Genomic DNA, 23,901 nt, shown 5'->3' on the forward strand with positions numbered 1-23,901 from the left:
TTGTTATTGTATTGAAGTATGGTTGATTTACAATGTGTTAATTTCTGCTGTGTATCAAAGTGATTCAGTTACACATATATATAAAAATTCTTTTTTATCTTCTTTTCCATTATGGTTTATCACAGGATATTGAGTATATTTCCTTGTGCTGTACGGTAGGACTTTGCTGTGTAGCAATCCTATATAAGTTTGCATCTGCTGATCCCAAATTCCCAGTCCTTCCCTCCCCCTTGGCAACCACAAGCCTGTTCTCTATTACTGTGAGTCTAGTTCTGTTTCATAGATATGTTCATTTGTCCCTATTCACTTTAATTAATGAATGAATTTTCTTTTTAGGGCCACACCCACGGCATATGGAAGTTCCCAGGCTAGGGGGCCAATTGGAGCTGCAGCTTTGGGTCTACGCCAGAGCCACAGCAACGAAGGATCCGAGCCACATCTACAGCCTACACCACAGCTCACGGCAATGATGAATCTTTAACCCACTTAGCAAGGCCAGGGATAGGATCCATGTCTTCAGGGGTACTAGTCAGGCTTGTTACTGCTGAGCCACAATGGAAACTCCTTGTGTTGTATTTTAGATTCCACGTATAGGTGATAGCCTACGGTATGGTATTTGTCTTTCTGACTTACTTCACTTAGTATAATAATCTCTAGGTCCATCCATGTTGCTGCAGATGTTATCATTTTGTTCTTTTTATGATCGAGTAGTATCCAACGGATATTCTTTATCCATTCACCTATCAATGGACTCTTAGATTGCTTTCCTGTCTTGGCTATTGTACATAATTTTGCTATGAACATAGGGGTGCATACATCTTTTTAAATTAGAGTTTTGTCTGGATATATGCTCAGAAGTGGGGTTGCTGGATCATATGGCAACTCTACAGTTAGTTTTTTCTTTTTTTTTAAGTTTTTTGAGAAACCTTCATACTCTTTTCCATAGTGGGTGTATCAATTTACATTCCCACCAACAGTGTAGATGGGGTCTCTTTTTTCCACCCCTCTCCAGCATTTCTTTTTTTTCTTTTTAGGACTGTGGCTGTGGCATATGGAAGTTGCCAGGCTAGAGGTCAAATCGGAGCTGCAGCTGCTGGCCTACACCACAGCCACAGCAACGCCAGATCAGAGCCACATCTGTGACTTATGCTGCAGCTGCAGCAACGCAGGATCCTTAACCCACTGAGCGAGGCCAGGGATCGAACCTGCATCCTCATGGATACTAGTTGGGTTCTTAACCTGCTGAACCACAGTGAGAACTCCTCCAGCGTTTGTTATTTGTATGTTTCCTCCCTCCCCACCCCCACCACCAGCTGCACAAGGTATGTGGAAGTTTCTGGGATTGAATCCTCACCACAGTAGTAGCCTGAGCCACAGCAAAAAAACAAAAACAAAAAACAAAAGCAAAACCACTGAGTCCTTAATCACCTGGCCACCAGGGAACTCCCACATATGGCCATTCTGACCAGGGTAATAAGAGCCACCATTTCTTTTTCCTTTTCTATTTTTTCTTTTTTATAGCCATCCCTGTGGCATATGGAAGTTCCCAGACTAGGGGTAAAATTGGAGCTGCAGCCGAGGCCTTCACCGCAGTCACGGCAACACTGGAACTAAGCTGCATCTGCGAGCCACACCACAGGTTTCCAGCAAAGCTGGATCCTTAACCCACTGAACGAGGCCAGGGATCAAACCCGCATCCTCACAGAGATAACATTGGATCCTTAACTCACTGACCCACAGTGGGAGCTCTGAGCCACCGTTTCTTGATCCCTAACCATGAGCCAGGTCCTGTGTTAAGCTGTTTACAGGCCTTATCTCCCTTATTACTGACCAGAACATTCTGAGGTATGCCTGGTGGCTTACTAGGCGGTTCAGTAACTTTCCAAAAGCTGCAGCACCCATAGGATTCCATTAATCTGCCATGAAGTCAATGGCATGACTAGTATTTTTTAAATGAAATAGATTAGAAGACATCACAGTATTGGGGGGACTCTTGTTTCATTAATGTGAGCGTTTTTGTTTTATAAAACATATTTCTTGGGAGTTCCTTGTGGTGCAGGAGGTTAAAGATCTGGCATTGTCCTTGAAGTGGTTTGAGTTGCTGCTGTGGTGTGGGTTTGATCCCTGGTCTAGAAACTTCCACATGCCGCTGGCCACTGCCAAAAGAATATTAAAAAAATGTTTTATTACATGCATACACACACACACACACACACACACACACGTATTTCTTTTTTTTTTTAATTTTATTTATTATTATTATTTTTTTTTGTCTTTTTGCTATTTCTTTGCTCCCGCGGCATATGGAGGTTCCCAGGCTAGGGGTCAAATCGGAGCTGTAGCCACTGGCCTACACCAGAGCCACAGCAACGCGGGATCCGAGCCACGTCTGTGACCTACACCACAGCTCATGGCAACGCCGGATCGTTAACCCACTGAGCAAGGGCAGGGACCGAACCCGCAACCTCATGGTTCCTAGTCGGATTCGTTAACCACTGTGCCACGACGGGAACTCCCCGTATTTCTTATAGTGGGTTGGAGGTAAAGACCAAAAACTGAAAAATGCTGTTTTTTTGGAGTTCCCGTTGTGGCGCAGTGGTTAACGAATCCGACTAGGAACCATGAGATTGTGGGTTCAATCCCTGCCCTTGCTCAGTGGGTTAAGGATCCGGCGTGCCGTGAGCTGTGGTGTAGGTTGCAGATGTGGCTTGGATCCCGTGTTGCTGTGACTGTGGTGTAGGCTGGTGGTCTGATTAAACCCCTAGCCTGGGAACCTCCATATGTCGCGGGAGTGGCCCTGAAAAGGCAAAAAGAAAAAAAAAAAAAAAAAAGCGTTTTTTTGGACACTGCCTTGGGTAAAATGCCCACTGTATTGTCTGGCATGTCAGGATTTGCTACATGCAGGGTTGTTGTTGGATTGTAACAAGTTAGGCAGCATACCTGGGATTGCTCAGTGGCCCCGGGCTCTCAGGCATTTACTCTCACTGAGGCTGACAACAGAACTGCTGGGTTCGTAGTTCCTGTTACTACTCCATGATGAGGAGGAAGAGGAAGGTTTTAGACCGTGTCCAGCCCTGATCCCTCTGCTAGATGGCTCTCAGGCCAGCCTCTACCCACCACTTTCATCTCCAGACTAAAAAACAGTAGAAATGAAAGCTTATGTGCACCAAAAAAAAACCAAAAACAAAAACGCACATGCATCTTTGCAGCAGCTTTATTTATAATTTCCACCACTTGGACACAGTCATGAGGTCCTTCAGTAGGTGAGCAGATAAATAAACGAGGTATCTCCAGACAATGAATATATATATATATTTTTTGGTCTTTTGTTTTTTTAGGGCTGCACCCGCAGCACATGGAGGTTCCCAGGCTAGGGGTCCAATCAGAGCTGCAGCTGCCAGCCTACGCCACAGCCACAGCCATGCCAGATCCAAGCCGTGTCTGCGACCTACACCACAGCTCAGGGGAACGCCGGAACCTTAACTCACTGAGCGAAGCCAGGGATTGAACCTGCAACCTCATGGTTCCTAGACGGATTCGTTTCCGCTGAGCCATGATGGGAACTCCCAGACAATGAAATATTTTTCATCACTGGAAAGAAATGAGCTATGACGTCATGATAAGCCACGGCGGACCCTTAAATGCATTGTTAGTAAGTGGAAGAAACCAACATGAAAAGGCTACATTCTATATGATTTTAGCTCTATGACATTCTGGAAAATGCGAAACTCTGGAGACAGTACAAAGATCAGTGGTTGCCAGGATTTGGGGAACGTGGAGGGAGGGAGGGGTGGCTAAAAGGCAGCGCACAGAGGACTTTTAGTGCAACGAAAAAACTCCATGTGATACAATAATGAGGAGTACCGCTCACTCTACATTTGTCCAAACACACAGAACGTACAATACCAAGCGTGAACCCAGTGTAAACTGTGGATTTTGAAGGGTTATGATCTATTCACACACGTTCATCCATTCTAACAAGTGTACCACTAAAAGTGGTTCTAATCACCAATGCCTCTGTGTGTGTGTGTATGTGTGTGTGTGTGTGTGTGTGTGTGTGTGTGTATTTCTCCACACCAAAAAGCACTGCTCTGACTACCAGCTGGGTGCCCCACAATTCAACTCAATTCTGAAACTGCAAGGGAGTTCCCTGGTGTCCTAGTGGTGAAGGATTTGGCATTGTCACTGCCATGGTTTGGGTGCCGTCCTTGACCCAGGAATTTCCACACATCACGGGTGTGGCCAAAAATAATTTTTTAAAAATATGACCCTTTCTACCTGGGGATTGTGTAGAGCCACAGGTTAAGGGCTCGGTCCTACGAGACCATTCCCTTCCCCCACTTTAGACACCAGTCACAACTCCAGGTTGTCCCCTGCGCTTCTAACCAACCAGCTATAGATGGCAGGTTCCAGTGCCCCCTCCTTGGGTTCAACTCATTTGCTAGAGGGTCTCCCAGAACTCAGGAAACCTGTTCACTCACTAGATCACTGGTTTTTTGCTTTTTAGGGCTGCACCTGCAGCATATGGAAGTTCCCAGGCTAGGGGTCCAGTGGGAGTTGTAGCTACTGACCTACGCCACAGCCACAGCAACTCAGGATCCTTAATCCACTGAGTTTAAGTTCCCAGGCCAGGGATCAAGCCTGCATCCTCATGGATGCTAATCGGGTTCGTAACCCGCTAAGCCACAACGGAAACTCCCTAGATCCCTGGTTTGTTACAAAAGGACAGAAGTCAGAAGAGCCAGATGGAAGCGATGCACAGGGCTGGCTCTGGGAAGAAGGGGCATAATTTCCATGCTTGCTCTGAGCACATCACTCTTCGTGTGTTTCCCAGTCTGGAAACTCTCTGAACCCTGTCCTTTTGGGGTCTTATGGAGGCTTCATTACAAAGGCATACCTGATTAACTCACTGGTGGACTGATTCAGCCTCCAGCCCTTCTCCCCTTCCTGGAGGTCAGCAGGATAGGGCAGAAAGTTCCAACCCTCTGATCCCAACTTTGGCTCCACTGACCCCCCTCCCATCCTTCAGTCCAAACGTCATGACACTTCCCTTGCTCTCGTCACTTAGGAAATCCCAAGGGTTTTGAGCTGTGAACCAGGAACTGGGGTTGAAAGCCAAATACAGATGAGCAAAATATTTGTATCTGACCAAATACCTACTTCTTATAAATCACAGTATCTCGACCCTTCTGGTGGGGGATGTTGATACTGGGCGGTGATGCACATGTGGAGGCAAAGGGTTTGTGGGAAGTCTCTGTACTTTCCCCTCAGTTTTTCTAAGATGTTAGTGATGCTCTAAAAAGAAAATCTTGGAGTTCTCTTGCGGCACAGCAGGGCATTGCCACTGCAGCCACTCAGGTCATCGCTGCGGTGCAGGTTCCATCCCTGGCTGGGAACTTCTGCATGCAAAAAAAAAAAAAAAAAAAAAAAAAAAAAAAAAAAAAAAAAAAAAATTAATTAAAAGAAAGAGCTGCAGAGGAGCTCCCGTTGTGGCACAGTGGTCAACGAGTCCGACTAGAAACCATGAGGTTGTGGGTTCGATCCCTGGCCTTGCTCAGTGGGTTAAGGATCTGGCGTTGCCGTGAGCTGTGGTATAGGTCGCAGATGCGGCTCGGATCCCGAGTTGCTGTGGCTCTGGTGTAGGCCGGCAGCAACAGCTCCGATTTGACCCCTGGCCTGGGAACTTCCATATGTCGCGGGTGTGGCCCTAAAGAGATGAAAAATAAAAACTCAATAAAATAAATTTTAAAAGAGCAGGAGGAGTGCCCCTGGTGGCCTAGCATCAAAGGATCTTATGTTGTCACTGCTGTGGCTCAGGTCATTGCTGTGGCTCAGATTTGATCCCTGGACTGGGAACTTCTGCATGTCTGGGTGCAGCCAAAAATGGGGGGGATGGAAGTGTTGCTAAGAATGGGTCCCTAGGGTCAGATATCCTGGGCTTGAAGCCTGGCTCCCCCACTATTAGCTCTGGGATGTTATGCAAGTCACTCAACTTCTCTGTGCTTCAGTGGCCTCATTTGTCACGTGGGGAATCTAAAGAGGCCTATTGCGTAGGGCTGTTGTGAGGTTCCCAGGAGGGACTATTTGAAATGTTCTCAGAAAATGTCTGGTACTTATATACATCAGCAGTCACTGTCCTCTCAAAGGCAAGCCAGAGCCAGAGGGACTTCGAGCAGAAGAGGAATTTCCAGCCCCCTGGAGGCCACCATTTTTTTTTTTTTTTTTTAATTTTCCTTTTATGGCTGCACCTGTAGCATAGGGAAGTTCCTGGGCTAGGGGTCAAATTTGAGCTGCAGCTGCCAGCCTTTGGGTTGGAGGATGTGGGCTCGATCTTTGGCCTCGCTCAGTGGGTTAAGGATCTCATATTGCGACAACTCGCAGCATAGGCTGCAGATGCAGCGCTGATCCAGCATTGCTGTGGCTGTGGTATAGGCCTCAGCTATGGCTCCTATTTAACCCTTAGCCTGGGAATTTCCAAAGGCTGCAGGTGAGACTGTAAAATGAAAAAAAGAAAGAAAGAAGGGAAGGAGGGAAATAAGAAAGAAAGAAGGTTGGTTCTTATCACACTGGTCAGAATAGCCATCATTAAAAAGTCTACAATACTACTCAGCCATGAAAAAGAATGAAATAATGCCATTTGCAGCAACATGGATGGACCTAGAGCTTATCATACTAAGTGCAGTTAGACAATGAAAGACAAACATCCCATGATATCCCCTATATGTGGCATCTTTTTTAAAAAATGAACTTATGTGCAGAACAGAGAGAGACTCGCAGTCTTTGAAAAACTTGTAGTTACTGAAGGAGACAGGCGGTGGGGGTGGGAGGGAGGGGCTGGGGGTCTGGGATGGGCACACGCGCTCTGTGGTTTATGGAACGATTGGCCCACGGGGACCTGCTGTACAGCACAGAGAACTCTACCCAGTATTCTGTGGTCATCTATGTGGGGAAAGAATCTGAGAGAGGATGGAAATGCGTGTATATATGACTGGGTCCCTTTGTTGTACAGCAGAAATGATCACAGCCTTGTAAATTAATCATACTTCAATAAAACTTCAAACGTTTTTTAAGTCTACAAATGGGAGTTCCCCATTGGCGTGGCAGTTAAGGACTTGGCTGCCATTCTTACTGCTGTGGCTCAGGTTACTGCGGTGATTTGGATTCAATCCCTGGCCCAGGAACTTCCACATACTGTGCATGGCAAAAAAAAAAAAAAAAAAAAAGGCTAGAAATAACAAATGCTGGAGATGCTAGAGAGGGTGTGGAGAAAAGGGAACCCTTTTTCGATGCTTCTAGTAGCTTGAAAACTTTTGGCCTCTGTTTACAAGGAGGCCCTTGCTGTGGGCCTCCACCTTGAGCTCTTTCTCTTTCGCTGGCACCTCCCTGTCTTGCCCAAGCACTTTGTGGTTTGGGCTCCGTTTCCTTTGGTTAAATGTCTTTGAGGTGCAGGGGCTTCTCTTGGGCAAGAGCGGTGCTTCCTCAGTCACTTATCTGCTCGCTGGGGTCTCAGGCCCTGGGGCAGCTGCCTCAGCCTTGCTCCGAACTTCTCTTATCTCCAGAATCTCATGAGTCACGCTCTCTCCACTTTGGCCAAGAGAACCTTGTCCACACTCGGGCCTCTCGTGTTTGGAAAGCACACATTTTCTCAGGTAAGCCTCATCAAAACACTCTTGTCATTGTGCTCAGGGGTAACGAACCTGACTAGTATCCATGAGGATGCAGGTTCCATCCCTGGTCTCACTCAGTGGGTTAAGGATCTGGTGTTGCCGTGAGCTATGGTGTAGGTTGCAATCGCAGCTCGGATCCTGAGTTGCTGTGGCGGTGGCATAGGCTGGCAGCTGCAGCTCCGATTCGACCCCTAGCCTGGGAACCTCCATAAGCCGTGGGTGCAGCCCTAAAAAGACAACAACAACAACAAAAATCATGTTAGATGAGGCATAGAAACACCAAGGCCCAGACCAGTCAAGTGACTAGCTTAAGATCACACAGCAAGGAGGGGGCAGAGTTGGAACCCATCCAGCCTTCTTTGCTAAATAATAAAACACCAAAATCTGTGTATGTGACACCGATGGTGTGCCAGGCAGTGTGCCAGGATTTTAACCTACAAAATCTCATTTAATTCTCCCCAGTGCTTCTCAGACTTTGCTGTGTCTCTGTACCCCCTGGATGTGGTGTAAAGAGGCAGACCTGATCCAGCAGGCCAGAGGTGGGGCCTGAGATTCTGCATTTTTTTTTCTTCTTTCTTGTGGCTGCCCGGCAGCATATGGAGTTCTCCAGCCAGGGATCAGATCTGAACTGCAGTTGTGACCTATTCTGCAGCTGTGGTAGCACCAGATGCTTAACCCACTGTGCCAGTCTGGGATGGAACTTGTGTCCCAGGGCTCCTGAGATGCCGCCAATGCCACTGCGCCACAGCAGGAACTCCAGGTTCTGCATTTCTAACAAGCTCCCAGGGCTACTGAAGCTACTGGCTTCAGTGGACTTACAATTTGAATGGCCAGGTCCCCTGGATGTCCTCAGAGCTAGGAATCACCCCCCTCATTCTTTCAGGTGAACAAATGTTGGCTCCAGGTGGTAGAGGGATGGCTGAGGACCACCCAGCTAGCAGGAGGAAGAGCTGAGATTTGGGCATCAGCTCCAGCATGCCAGCCCTTATATCCCAGCTGCCTCACCCTGGAGGTCAGCTTGCATTGGCTCCGAATTGCTGAAATCCTATAATGTCACCTGACTCCATCCCCACGCAGCTGGGCAGGGCAGCTAATACGGCTTCCCCATGCCCACGACTTCACAGCCACGTGGCCTGACCTCCCAGCACACAGAAGTCCATTGGACACAGAAGTAACAGGAGGCCAAATGTTAAAAATGCACTTTTGGGAGTTCCCGTTGTGGCTCAGGGGTAACAGACCCGACTAGTATCCACGAGGACGTGGATTGGATCCCTGGCCTCATTCAGTGGGTTAAGGATCCGGCGTTGCTGTGAGCTGTGGTGTAGGTCGCAGACGAGCTTGGATCCCGAGTTGCTGGGGTGGTGGCGTAGACTGGCAGCTACAGCTCCGATTCAACCTCTCGTCTGGGAACTTCCATTATGTGTCGGGTGTGGCCCTAAAAAGACAAAAAAAAAAAAATGCACCTTTGAAAGGAAGAGAGGCTAAGAGACACCCCCACACCACGTCAAGGTGCCACGCTTGGCTGTGGGTGCCTTGCTGGGCCTGGCGATGGGAGGCTGTGCTTGGCCACCACGCATCTTCAACTGCCTGTTTCCAGGGAATTGGAAGAGGCAGAGAGCACTTCGTGTTTATTTCTTTTTCTTCTTTTTATAAGAGCTTTATTGATATATAATTCACATTCCATAAAATGCACTCTTTTAAAGTGTACATTTCAGTGGTTTTTCGTGTAGTCATAGAGTTGCGCAACCGTCACCACTATCTAATTCCAGAACATTCTCATCATCCGCCAAAGAAACCCCATACTCATGAGTAGTCACTCCCCTTTCCTTCCTCCCCGAAGCCCCTGGGAACCACTTAATCTCCTTTTTGACTCCATGGATTTGCCTGTTCTGGACACTTCATGGAAATGGAATCATATGCTATGTGGCCTTTTGTGTCTGGCTTCCTTCACGGAGCATCACGTTTCCCAGGCTCATCCATGTTGTAACATGTATCAGAATGTCCTTTTTCTTGTCCGCTAATGCCCCGTTGTAGGGAACACCCCATATTTTTGACCCAATTATCAGTTCATGGACATTTGAGCTGCTGCCTCTTTGGGCTCTTATGAATCATGCACATTCGTGGACAAGTTTTGTGGAACATGTTTCCTTTCTCTTAGGTACGTGCCTTGGGATGGAATTTCTAGGTTGGATGGTAACCCCATGTTTGGTATTTGGAGGCACTGCCACACTGTTTTCCAATGGCTGCACCATTTTACCATCCCACCAGCGGTGCAGCACGGTTCCAATTTCTCTGATATTGGGATTTATTCATTTCCTTTTAAAGCTTCTCAGTGGCAACTGAGACTTCCTATTGGGCAATGCAATGTGGAATAAACATGTGGAGACTGTGCTGGGAGGAAGCACATTTGCCCTTGGAAACTAGCAGGCCTGGCCTTGAGGGCTGGTCCTCCCACCACGTTGTATGTTTTTGATAGTCACTCTGAGCTGCTTTTCTCTCTTGAGCCCTAAAGTGGGATCTAATAGGAGATATTAGAGGCAAGTAAAGTTTGAGAAGCTTTGGGCAAACCTGTTCTTTTCTTTAAAAAAAAAAATCACCCACTCACAAAGTCCTGGTTCTAAATTCATACTTGCTGGGAGTTCCCTGGTGGCTCATTGCATTAAGGATCAGGCGTTGTTACTGCTGTTCCTGGTTCACTGCTGTGGTGCTGGTTCAGTCTCTGACCCAGGGACTTGTGCATGCTGTGGGCATAGCCCAATAAATAAATAAAAATTAAAAAATAAAAATAGGGACGTTCTCGTTGTGGCTCAGCACTAATGAGCCCAATTAGTGTCCATGAGGATGTGGGTTTGATCCCTGGCCTCCCTCAGTAGGTTAAGGATCAGGCATTGCTGTGAGCTGTGGTGTAGGTCACAGACGTAGCTCGGATCCTGTGTTCCTGAGGTTGTGGTGTAGGCTGGCAGCTGTAGCTACGATTTGACCCATAGCCAGAGAATTTCCATATGCTGTGGGTGTGGCCCTAAAAAAGCAACAAAAATAAAAAATAAAAATAAAAATAAGAGTTCCCATTGTGGCTTAGAGGGTTAAGAACCTAACATAGTGTCTGTGAGGATGCAGTTCCAATTCCTGCCCTCGCTTGGTGGGTCAAGGATCCAGGGTTGCCCCAAGCTGTGGTGTAGGTCACAGATATGGCTTGGATCCAGCATTGCTCTGGCTGTGGTGTAGGCTGGCAGCTGCAGCTCCGATTCGACCCCTCCCCTGGGAACTTCCATAAGCCGCAAGTACGGCCCCAAAAAGGAAAAAAAAAAAAAATATGTTTTCACACTTGCCCTAATTGGGCCCACCCGTGGGAAACAGCAGTGTACTGGGAGACAGAGAGGTCTAGATTTAAATCCCCACTTTGTCTCTTAGCATCTGTGAGGGCTCGTGCTTGTAAACGCCACCTTCCTGAATCTCCAGTTCTTCTTCTTTGTAAAGGAGATTAGACACCACATCCCAGAGCTGCTGTCAAGATAAAACATCTTGCGATGAATGTGCAGTAGATGCCAGGCAGACCCACTCATTCCGCCTGCATTGGCCCAGATCCTATTAAGTGTCAGGTGCTGTGATACTAAGATGATTATTAGATCTGTGCTCCCAGGTTTGGGGGGAGCAGATAGATAAACAGAATTGTGTCAAAGTGTGATCAGGGCTCTGAAGGGGCTCGTGTGAAGTTCTCTGTGGTTGGAGAGGAGGCATGAACAGCAGAGGGAAGTGGCTGTGGGAAGGTCTGGGTGGCACGGGGGCAGGTGAGAGAGACCCCCTTTTCACAGGGTAGATGGTGGGGTCACATACTCCTCTTGGCTACCCCCTCCACCATCCACATCCAGGACCCAGACAGAAGTGGCCGGTCCACACTGAGACTGGAGGGAGGGCAGACCTTTGGCTCATAAATCCAGATCCGATAAAGGCTTAACACCCTCCCGGAGCATATATCCGAATCTCTGTATCCAAGCCCCAGTAGCCATAAGGCACTGTGGACACCATGAAGAGTGGATTTATAAACAGAAAAGAGACGTGACATAAATGGGGTTAGGGAGGGAGGCAGAGCCCCGCAGAGAAAAGGGCTGCTGGTTGTAACTGCCATTTATTTCCTTTTTCGGGCTGCACCTGCTGCATATGGAGGTTCCGGGCCTAGGGATCAAATCAGAGCTGCAGCCACCAGCCTACCCCACACTCGCAGCAATGCCAGATCTGAGCCTCATCTGCAACCCACACCACAGCCTGTGGTAACCCTGGATCCTTAACCCACTGAGTGAGGCCAGGGATCAAACCTGCATCCTCATGGATACTAGTTGGATTCATAACCCACTGAGCCACAAAGAGAACTCCCTGGAGGGCTTGTTAACATGCAGATTTGGATGCCATGGGTCTGGGCTGGGTCAGACAAAAGACAAAAGACAGACAAGAGGAGAGACGTGCCATATGTCAGGCGGAGGGAGAAGTCGCTTTCTATGGGAGGAGCGGAGTCTTGACGGATAAGTGGTGGTCACTGGGCAGAATCATCTCGGAAGTTATGGCAGCACTGGTGTGACAGAGGCCAGTTTGTAGAATGGGCAGTTTGAAAGTGCAGGGAGCGGATGCTGCTTGGAGGGTGGGTGGGGGAAGGTCCCCAGAGGACCAGAGGGTGACAGGTCTCATCCTGCATTCGGCCCAGGATACCAGGCTAAGAGTTTGGGCTCTTTATTTAAAAAAAACAAAAATTTTTTTTTTTTGCCTTTTTTTTGGTCTTTATAGGGCTGCACCCATGGCATATCGAGGTTCCCAGGCTAGGGGTTGAATCGGAGCTATAGACACTGGCCTACACCACAGTCACAGCAATGCAAGATCCAAGCCGCAACTGTGACCTACACCACAGCTCACGGCAACACTGGATTCTTAACGCACTTCTTAATCCAAGAATCGCACCTCTGAACTGATAGATGCCAGTCGGGTCCGTTAACCGCCGAGCCACGAATGGGAACACCAGTTTGGGCTCTTTAAGGAAAGCACTGGACATGTTTCTGGCCAAAGAAGGGCAGGACATAGGCTGTTTGAGGGCCAGGCGGAGTCTACTAAGACGGTGCAGCGAAGCGAGAGGTTTTGGATTTTGTGCAGTGAGCATATCTGGGCTCCAATCCCAGCCTGCCGGTCTCAGACAAGGAGCCAGGAGCTTCTTACGCCCAGATCAATGCTTCGTTTGTGCCTGTATCCCCAGGACCTGGCCCAGTTAAATGCCTGTAGTTTGAATGAACAAATGAATAAGCTAATAAAAATTAAAATATACACACTGCTATTTATGGGATAGATGGCCAACAAGGACCTACTATACAGCACAGGGAACTGTGTTCAATACCTTGTAATAACCTATAATGGAAAAGAATCTGAAAAAGAATACATATATATAAAACATGTACTGTTTGAGGAAGGTTGTACCCCCATTTTGCAGGTTAGTAAACTGAGGCTAGAATAAGCCGTTGTGACTCGCCAGAGATCACTATTAAATGGCAGAGTCAGGAGTTCCCATTGTGGCTCAGCGAGTTAAGAAGCCAGTTACTATCCGTGAGGATGCAGGTTCGAGCCCTGGCCTCTCTCTGTGGGTGAAGTATCTCGTGATGCCGTAAGCTGTGGCTCCTCTGAGCTTCCGCTAGCTTCCTTATCTGTGTGATGAGGGAGAATAATTGTACCCACATAAAAGCCTGAGATGAGGATGTACTAAAATGATGGATGTGCCAAGAGCTTAGTGCCAGGCCTGGCACACATAAGATTTCAGTAAGTCTGTGCTGAGCTGATGCTCAGAGCTGGGCTTCAGGAGATCAATCTCGGGATGCAGGAAAAAAACAAAAAAAGTGGAAGTGGAAGAGACAGTGGGGGAGGGCCCTGCTGGGTAACTCTGACCCTGGTCTGGAGGGGAGGAGGGAGGGCGAATACCAGAGGGCAGTGAGATGCCAGGGGGAGAAGGAGAGGAAGGCTAGGTGAGGTGGTGGTGAGGAGTGAAGGTTCATAGGAGTCAGAAAAAGGACAGGGGAGCGAGGGGGGCTTCTGGGTGGGAGTCTGGTTGGCGTGGAGATGCTGGCGACGTGAGCAGAGCAGGGAGTCAGGCGAGCAGACAGGTTTGGCAAGAACCACATCCTTAGACAACCAAACAATAGAGCAACACCGGGGATCTTGGGTAATAAAACTGTAGGTGATTTAGATGTTTCTCTTTATGTTTTAGAAATATTGGCTAACTTTAAAAATGAGGATGTATTGTTTTATATCTGTATTTTAATCCGTAGCATATTTTTATGTATTTCAATTTGATTTAATACATACATGATACATTCATATGAATCTAAATTTAAAAGAGAGAAAGGTTTTTTTTCAGTAAAATTCTCCAACTCTTAGTTCCCAGCCACCCAGTTCTTTTAAGAACAGCCAGTGTTGGAGTTCCCACCGTGGCTGAGTGGGTTAAGATCCAACTGCAGTAGCTTGGGTCCCTGAGGAGGCACAGGTTCAATCGCTGGCCCAGAGCAGTGGGTTAAAGGATCTGGGCGGTGTAGGTGGCAGCTGTGGCTTGGATTCAATCCCTGGCCTGGGAACTTCCATATGCCTTGAGTGCGGCCCTAAAAAAATTTAAAAAAAAAGAACAGCCAATGTTACTCACTTCTTGTATAGCCCTCCAAAGAGTCTAGGATGTGTTATTTTATTTTATTATTGATTTTTAAGAATTTAATTGGAGTGTAGTTGACTTACAATGCTGTGTTAGTTTCAGGTGTTCAGCAAAGTGAATTAGTTATACATATAACATATATCCATTCCTTTTCAGATTCTTTTCCCATATAGGTTATTACAGAGTACTGAGTAGATTTCTCTGTGTTATACACTAGGCCCTTATCACTTACCTATTTTGTTTTTTATTTTATTTTATTTTATTTCATTTTATTTTATTTATAGCCACACCTGCAGCATATGGACATTCCTAGGCTAGGGATTGAATTAGAGCTGCAGCTGCGGCCTATGCCACAGACACAGCAGCCTGGGATCCTGGCCACATCTGCAACCTATGCTGCAGCTAGTGGCAACGCTGGATCCTTAATCCACTACCCGCATCCTCATGGATACTAGTAGGGTTCTTATCTGCCAAGCCACAATGGGAACTCTCAACTTACCTATTTTATACATAGTTGTGTGTGCATGTTAATCCCAACCTCCTAATTTAAGGATGTTTAATTATTTTCGCAAAAAAAAAATAGTGTAGATTTTTAAAAAGACTGCAATAGGAGTTCCTGTTATGGTTGGATTAAGAACCCAACTAGTCTCCATGAGGATTCAAGTTCAATCCCTGGCCTCGCTCATTGGGTTAAGTATCTGGTGTTGCCATGAGCTATGGTGTAGGTCACAGACGTGGCTCAGATCTGGTGTTGCTGTGGCCGTGATGTAGGCTGGCAGCTATAGCTCCAATTCGACCGCTAGCCTGGGAGCTTCCTTATGACACAGGTATAGCCCTAAAAAGCAAAAAAAAAATTTTTTTTTTTTTTGTCTTTTTGCTGTTTCTTGGGCCACTCCCGCGGCATATGGAGGTTCCCAGGCTGGGGGTTGAATTGGAGCTGTAGCTACCAGCCTATACCAGAGCCACAGCAACTCGGGATCTGAGCCGCATCTGCAACCTTCACCACAGCTCATGGCAACGTCGGATCCTTAACCCACTGAGCAAGGGCAGGGATCGAACCCACAATCTCACGGTTCCTAGTCGGATTCGTTAACCACTGAGCCATGACGGGAACTCCAAAAAAGCCAAAAATTAAAAAAAAATTTAAAACATTTTAAAAAGACTGCAATAAAGGAAAAAATAGGCAAATTGGACTTCATGAAAAAAACCTCTGTGCATCAAAACACTATCAACAGAGTGAAAAAGGCAACTCAGAAATTAGGGCAAAATATTTGCAAACTATATACCTAATAAGGGATTCATATCCAGAATATACAGAGAACTCCTAAAATTCATCAACAAAACCCTCCAAAACAATTTGATTCCACGATGGACAAAGGACTGGAATAGACATTTCTTCACAGAAGACGTACAAATTGTCTTCAATTCAAAGGTCTTCACAGAAGACATGAAAATATGCTCAACATCACTCGTCATCAGGGAAAAGCAAATCAAAACCACAAGACACCACTTCGCCCCCGTTAAAATGGCTACTACCAAACCCCACAATATTTTCACCTATTTTCCTGTTGTATACATCATCTTTGTTGACAATGCTTTTTATTACAGAAGATAACAAGCGGGAGTGAGGATGTGGAGAAATTGGAATCCTTGTGCCCTATTGGTGGGAAGGTAAGACATGGGGGCTGTAAAAACCGTGTATTAAAAATAGAATTACCATCTAAGCCAGCAATTCTGCTTCTGAGCATATACCCTAAAGATCTGAAAACAGAAGAGATATTTGTGCATCTGTGTTCACAGCAGCGTTAGTCACAGTAGCTCTACTGTGCAAGCAACCTGAGTGTCCCTCAGTGGATGAAAGCGTAAGCAAACTGTGGTGCACACATCCAGTGGCATATGACTCAGTTCCCTTGTGGTGCATTATTCTTAATGCGGGTTAAGAATCCCGCATTATTGCAATTGCAGTGTGGGTTCGATCCCTGGCCCAGGAATATCCACATGCCATGGGCGAGGCCAAAACCCCAAAAAGAAGGAAATTTTTTTTTTTTTTTTGTATCTTTAGGGTTGCACCTGCCACCCGTGGAAGTTCCCGGCCTAGAGATGGAATCAGAGCTGCAGCTGCTGGCCTGCACTCCAGCCACCGCAATGCCAGATCCAAGCCGTGTCTGTGACCTACACCGCAGCTCACAGCCACTCGGGATCCTTAACCCACTGAATGAGGCCGGAGATGGAACCCGCGTCCTCATGGATACTAGTCAGGTTGGTTATTGCTGAGCCACAATGGGAAATTCTGACATACACCACAACGTGGGTAAATCTTGCAGACATTTTGTGGAGTGAGGAAGACAGTCACAAAACGGCAAATACTGTTCAGTTCCCCTGGCAAGAGCGATGGACTTAGCACAGTCGAGCTCATAGAGATAGAAAGTGGAATAGTGGTTTTCCAGGAGGTGGGGTGGAGCAGGAAAAGAGGATGGGCAGTTACTGTTTACTGGGTATAGAGTTTCAGTTTTGCCAGATGCAAAGAGTTTTTGAGACAGCTAGTGGTGATGGTTGCACAGCAACATGAATTTCCTTCGTGCCACTGAAATGTATGCTTAAACATAATTAAGATGCGAAGTTTTATGTTATGAATATATTTTGCCACAATAAAAACACATTGAAAAAAAAAAAAAAGGCTGAACATCAAGAAGTAGCTGGGGTCGGAGATACGGATTTGAAAGTCATTCACGGCGTTCCTGTGTGGTGCGGTAGAAATGAATCTGACTAGCATCCATGACCACGCAGGCTCGATCCCTGGCCTTGCTTAGTGGTTTGGGGATCCGGCCTTGCTGTGAGCTGTGGTGTAGGTCACAGACGCAGCTTGGATCTGGCACTGTTGTGGCTGTGGTGTAGGCTGGCAGCTACAGCTCTGATTAGACCCCTAGCCTGGGAACCTCCGTATGCCACGGGTACGGCCCTAAAAAGCAAAAAAGAAAAAAGAGAAAAGAAAAGAAAAGGAATTCATTCACATGGATATGGGAGAGCGGGTTAAAAGCCCAAGAAAGATTTACAAATCAAGGAGGGAGGAGAAGAGGGGAACAGAGAGCTGAACTAGTGGACTCTGGGGTATAGTGTGTAGCACATGGGCCGAACTCTGGCCCCATCACTTTGTAGCTGTGTGAACTTGGCAAGTCAGTGAAGTTCTTTGAGCCTCAGCTTCCTCATCTGTAAATGGGGTCAATGAGTATCATATCATATCATATCATGCCATATCATATCACATCATATCATGCATTATATCATATCATTTTTCTTTTTCTTCCTTTTTTCTATTTTGGGCCACACCTGAGGCATATGGAAGTTCCTGGGCCAGGGTTTGAACGGGAGCTGCAGCTGCAGGCCTATGCCACAGTCACAGCCACAGCCACAGCAACACGGAATCCAAGCTGCATCTGTGACCTACGCCATAGCTGGTGGCAATGCTGGATCAAACTGAGTGAGGCCAGGGATCAAACCTGCATCCTCACAGATGCTATGTCAGGTTCTTAACCCTCTGAGCCACAGTGGAAACTCCTATTCTATTCTATTCTATTCCATTCTATTCTAGCTCTCTCTAGCCTCACAGTGTCGTTGTGTGGACTAAATGAGATGATGTTTAATACAGCATTTAGCATGGTGCCCGCCGCAAGGTAAATCCCTCAATAAATGTGAGCCCCTGATCCAGGTGCTATTAAAAATATTTAACGACAGATATAACACAGGTACCAACCCACTGGAAGAAACACCACCTTCAGCAAACAGATGCAGCCCACACCTGTGCATTCCAGATGAATGTCCACCCTGGGCGGGGGCATAATCATGAAAGGGAGAAGAGGAAAGGTGACCAGTCGCTCTGCAGAGTTTCTAGAAAGTCTGTGTTGGGAGGAGGAGGTGTCAAGCTTTTTCCAGTGCTGTCTAGGAAGGCAAGACCTGAGTGAAACATTGGGCGTGTGCACCTCTGAGGGGCCGTTTCAGAGAGAAGGAAGGGCCCAAGGTGAGAGGGAGCAAAGCTGGGGTAGCTAAGGGACTGATGAAATGCCGTGAGCTAAGGCTTACTTTCTGGAGAAATCGATGGAGGAGGAGGAGGAAGACCTTGGACTGTTTCTCCTAGAAAGTATCATACAGAGTATTTGCACTGCCCTCAGCATTCTCTGGGCTCGGCCTCTTCGGCCCTCTGCCTCCCCACGACCTCCTGACAACCACTGATCTTTTCATTTTTTCCATGATTTTGCCTTTTCCAAAACGTCCTGTAGCTGGAATCTTGAATCCTATAGGGTGCAGTTTTTTTCATGTTGGCATCTGTCCCTTAATAATATATATTTAAACTTCCTCCATGTCTTTTCATGGCTCCACCGTTGATTTATTTTTAGTGCTCACATTTTGCTGTCTGGATGTACAGGGGTTTTATTCACTCACCTACAGAAGGACATCCTGGTGGCTTCCAAGTTTGGGCAGTTATGAAGAAAGCGACTGGAAACGTGTGTGGGCAGGTTTTGGGGTGTACGTATGCTTTCAACTCCTTTAGGTAAACTCCAAGGAGCACAGAGGCTAGATCGTATGGTAAGAGTATGCTTCGTTTTCGAAGAAACCACCTCACTGTCTTCCGAAGTGGCTTTGCAGGCTATCCATGAGGATTCCGGGTCTTCCACATCCACCCCCAGGATGTGGTGTGGTCGGGTGTTCGGGATGTTGGCCCTTGTTCTGATAGGTGTGTGCTGGCGGCTCACTGTTGTGTTTATTTTCATTTCTCTCTCTCTCTCTCTCTCTCTCTCTCTCCAGGATGCGGAACATCTTTTCATATGCTTATTTGCCCTCTGTATTATCTTCTTCTCCGGTTCTTGTTTTTTTAATCCTGTTTTTGTTTTCTTCTTCTTCTTGTTGTTTTCCAGTGGCCGAATCTGCAGCATATGGAGGTTCCCAGGCTAGGGGTCAAATTGGAGCTGCAGCTGCTGGCCTATGCCGCAGCCACAGCAACACTGGGTCCAAGCCACATCTGCCTCCTGTGCCACAACTTGCAGCAACGCCAGATCCTTAACCCACTGAGTAAGGCCAGGGATCAGGTCCTTAACCCACTGAGCCACAATGGAAACTCATATGTTGTTTTCTTTCTTTCCTTCCTTCCTCCCTCCCTCTTTTCTTTCTTTCTTTTCTTTTTCTTTCTTTCTTTCTTTCTTTCTTTCTTTCTTTCTTTCTTTCTTTCTTTCTTTCTTTCTTTCTGTCTCTCTCTCTCTCTCTCTTTCTTTCTTTCTTTCTTTCTTTCTTTCTTTCTTTCTGTCTTTCTTCTTTCTTTCTTTTGCTTTTTAGGGCCACACCCTTGGCATTTGGAGGTTCCCAGGCTAGGGGTCAAATCAGAGCTATAGCTGCCAGCCTACACCACAGCCACAGCAATGCCAGATCCAAGCCATATCTGCCACCTACACCACAGCTCATGGCAAGGCTGGATGCTTAATCCACTGAGTGAGGCCAGGGATGAAACCCGCATCCTCATGGAAACTAGTCAGGTTCATTAACTACTGAGCCATGAGGGAACTCCCTGTTGTTTGTTTTCCTATGTTGAGTTTTAAGAGTTCTTTGTTTATTTTGGAGGACAGTCCTTTTTTGGTTGTTTATTTTTCTGCACCCGCAACGTGCAACATGTGGAAGTCCCTGGTCCAGGCATTGAACCCGAACCACAGCAGCAACCCAAGCTGCTGCAGTGACAGCATCAGATCCTTAACCTACTGCACCGCAAGAGAACTCCCTCTGGTTTGTTTTTAAGACCGAGAAATCCCCAAGTATATTTATAGGCAGGTGAGCTGCCAAAATGTTGAGAGAAACAATTAGCAGGAACACAAAATTAAATATACAGTGTGACTTGAATTTTATTTTTTATGTTGTTTATAACTTAATATTATAATTACAAACTTAAAGAAAATTGTAAGAATAGTACAAAGGGCTATATACTTTTACTCATTTGTTTATGTTTTGCTCCAATTTTATTATCTTCCCTTCCTTTTTTTAAATTTTTTATTTATTTATTTTTGCCTTTTCTAGGGCCGCTCCTGCGGCATATGGAAGTTCCCAGGCTAGAGCTCTAATCGGAGCTGTAGCCACTGGCCTATGCCAGAGCCACAGCAAGACCACATCAGAGCCACGTCTGCGACCTACACCAGATCCTTAACCCACTGAGCAAGGCCAGGGATCGAACCTGCAACCTCATTGTTCCTAGTCAGATTCATTAACCACTGTGCCACTACTGGAACTCCTCCCCTTTTTAAAATTGAAGTACAATTAACCATCTGTATAGCACACAGATTTTTTGTTTTGTTGTTTGTTTGTTTGTTTGTTTTTGCTTTTTAGGGCTGCACCCCTAGCATATGGAGGTTCCCAGGCTAGGGGTCCATTTGGAGATACAGCCACTGGCCTACACCACAGCCACAGCAACGTCAGATCCAAGCCACATCTGTGACCTACACCACAGCTCACAACAATGCCAGATCCTTAACCCACTGAGCAAGGCCAGGGATCGAACCTGCACCTCATGGTTCCTAGTCAGATTCGTTTCTGCTGAGCCACAATGGGAACTCCTTTTTTTAAAATTAAAAAATTTTTATTTTTTTCACACAAATCTTAAGTGTGCAAATGAATGAATTTTACGTGTATAGACCCAGTGTAACCACCAACCAGAGCAAGTCAGAGAACATTTCAGTAGTTCAGAAGCTTCCTGTGGGCCGCTACCATTCACTAACTCTTCAAAGGGAAACTCATTCTTGCTTCTCCAACTAGAGAGTGATTTTTGCCTGTTCTAGAACTTCACACAAATGGAGACCCATACGATATCTACCTAAAAAAAATCTAAGTTCTTTCACTCAGCAGTATGACTGTTTCATTCATTAAATAAAAATAACTGATATGTCATATACCATAAAATTTATCCTTTTAAAATAATTTCTGTGTTTTTTGTTTGTTTGTTTTTTGCTATTGTGCTGAGTTATGCAATCATATCTACTATCTAGTTTCTAGTTTCAGACTATTTTCATTATCTCAAAAAAGCCCCTTCTGGAGTTTCTGTTGTGGCACAGTGGAAACAAATCCGACTAGGAACCATGAGGTTGCGGGTTCAATCCCTGGCCTTGCTTAGTGGATTAAGGATCTGGCATTGCTGTGAGCTGTGGTGTAGGGCGGAGACGTGGCTCGGATCCCGTGTTGCTGTGGCTCTGGCGTAGGCTGGCAGCTGTAGCTCCGATGGGACCCCTAGCCTGGGAACATCCATATGTCTCGGGTGTGGACCTAAAAAGAAAAAAAAAAGCCCCTTCATAGTCCTTAGCAGTAAATTCCTATTCTCTCCTCCCCTGTCCTTTGGCAACCACTATTTTCTCTCTTTAGATCTGCCTATTCTGAACATTTGATACACATGAAATTAATACTATGTGGTCTCTTGTGACTGGTTCTTTTTACTCTGGTTATCTAGGTTGAAGCCTGTGTTGGCACTCCATTCCTTTTTAGTGCTGAGTAATATGCCATTATAGGAATTGTTTATCCACCCATCAGTTCACAGATGTCTGAGTCACTGTGTTTTTACGCATAACAGCAGTTCATTCCTGCTTATTTCTGTACAGTAGTCCATTGTATGAACAAACGCAGTTTAGCCACCGTACCATGGATAGGCCCTTTTCTTCCCTGGTTTTAGGCTGTGTTAAGCTGCTATGACCATTTCTGCACGTGCTTTTCTTGGGCCCAAGAACTCATTTCTGTTGGGTATATACTTAAGAGTGGAACTGCTGATCATAAGTTATATAAGCATATTCAACTTATAGAGATACAGCCAAACACTTTCCCAAAGTGGTTGTAGAAACTTACACCCCCCCACACGCAATTAATGGGAGTTTTAGGGGCTCCCCATCTTCGCCAACACTTGGTATCTTAATTTCAGCCATTCTTGTTGGGGTAGTGCTATTTCATTGTGGTTTTAACTTGCATTCTGTGATAACTAATGATGTTTAGCATCTTTTCATCTGCTTACTGGCTAGTGATCCTTTTTTATGCCGTATTCATTTAAGTCTGCCCATTCAAAAAAAAAAACCGGGTTGTCTGTCTTTTTCTAAACATAGCTGTTCTTGATAAATTCTAGATACACACCTTCATTATACATACACCCTCCATTATATATTCTCCAGTCTGTGGCCTGATTTTTCACTCAAATATTTTCTCCTAGTCTGTGGTCTGATTTTTTTTTTTTTTTGTCTTTATAGGGCCATACCCACGGCATATGGTGATTCCCAGGCTAGGGGTCTAATTGGAGCCGTTGCCACTAGCCTACACCACAGCCACAGCAACACCAGATCCGAGCAGCGTCTGCGACCTACACCACAGCTCATGGCAATGCCAGATCCTTAACCCACTGAGCAAGGCCAGTGATCCAACCTGCAACCTCGAGGTTCCTAGTTGGATTTGTTTCTGCTATGCCATGATGGGGACTCCTGATTGTTGTGTTTTGTTTTTTTTTTTTGCTGAATGGAAATTCTGAATTAAAAAAAAAATTTATGGCCACACCCCACAGCACATGGAAGTTCCCTGGCCAGGGACTGAATCAAAACCACAGCTGTGACCTAAGCTGCTCTGTGGCAACACCAGAACTGGGCCCAGTGTGCTGGGCCAGGAACCAAACCCATACCTCTGCACCAGCTGCTGCGGTCAGATTCTACTTTTTTTTTTTTTTGTCTTTTTAGGGCCACAGCTGTGGCCCCTGGAGTTTCCCAGGCTAGGGATTGAATTGGAGCTACAACTGCTGGCCTACACCATAGCCCTACACCACAGCCACAGCAACACCAGATCTGAGCCGTGTCTGCAACCTACACCACAGTTCACGACAATGCTGGATCCTTAACCCACTCAGCGAGGCCAGGGATCGAACCTGCGCCCTCATGGATACTAGTCAGATTCATTTCCCCTGAGCCATGATGGGAATGCCTGCAGTCAGATTCTTAACCCATTGCCCTGCAGCAGGAACTCCTGGAAATTCTTAATTTTAATGAAGTTCAATTTCACAATCTTTTCTCTCTCTCTCTCATTTTTTTTTTTTGCTTTTTAGGGCTGCATCTGCATCATGCAGAAGTTCCCAAGCTAGGAGTTGGATTGGAGCTGCAGCTGCCGGCCTACACACAGTCACAGTCATGCCAGATCGGAGCCACATCTACGACCTACACACAGCTCACGGCAAGTCCAGATCCTTAACCCACTGATTGAGGCCAGGGATCAAATCTGCATCCTTGTGGATACTATCGGGTTTGTTTCCACTAAGCCACAGCAGGAACTCCCTCGCAATCTTTTCTTATGGTTTATTCTTTTGGTGTCTTAAGAAAATTTTACTTCTTCACGGTAATGAAGACATTCTCCTGTGCTTTCTTCTAGAAGTTTCATTCTTTACTTTTCACAGGTAGGTCTTTGATTCATCTTTGATTCATCCTAAACTTTCTCTCAATGATATAAGAGTAGGGGTCAAGATTCATGCAATTGATCTAACAGCATTTATTAAAAACACCATCTTCTCTCAATTTATTTGCA

The 23,901-nt window shown here is 46.1% G+C and overlaps 1 long non-coding RNA gene across 2 annotated transcripts in view; it reads left to right on the forward strand.

Moving 5' to 3' along the window:
• The window catches only part of LOC110260650, a 43,709-nt gene extending 27,361 nt beyond the window's left edge, over positions 1-16,348 (forward strand). For both annotated transcript variants that reach the window (XR_002343909.1, XR_002343908.1), the window contains exons 2-3: positions 7,560-7,649; positions 15,946-16,348. This is a non-coding gene — a long non-coding RNA (uncharacterized LOC110260650). The remainder of the gene's footprint in view (positions 1-7,559; positions 7,650-15,945) is intronic.

The sequence above is a fragment of the Sus scrofa genome, chromosome 5, assembly GCF_000003025.6.
Source record: "Sus scrofa isolate TJ Tabasco breed Duroc chromosome 5, Sscrofa11.1, whole genome shotgun sequence".
Classification (NCBI taxonomy): Eukaryota; Metazoa; Chordata; class Mammalia; order Artiodactyla; family Suidae; genus Sus; species Sus scrofa.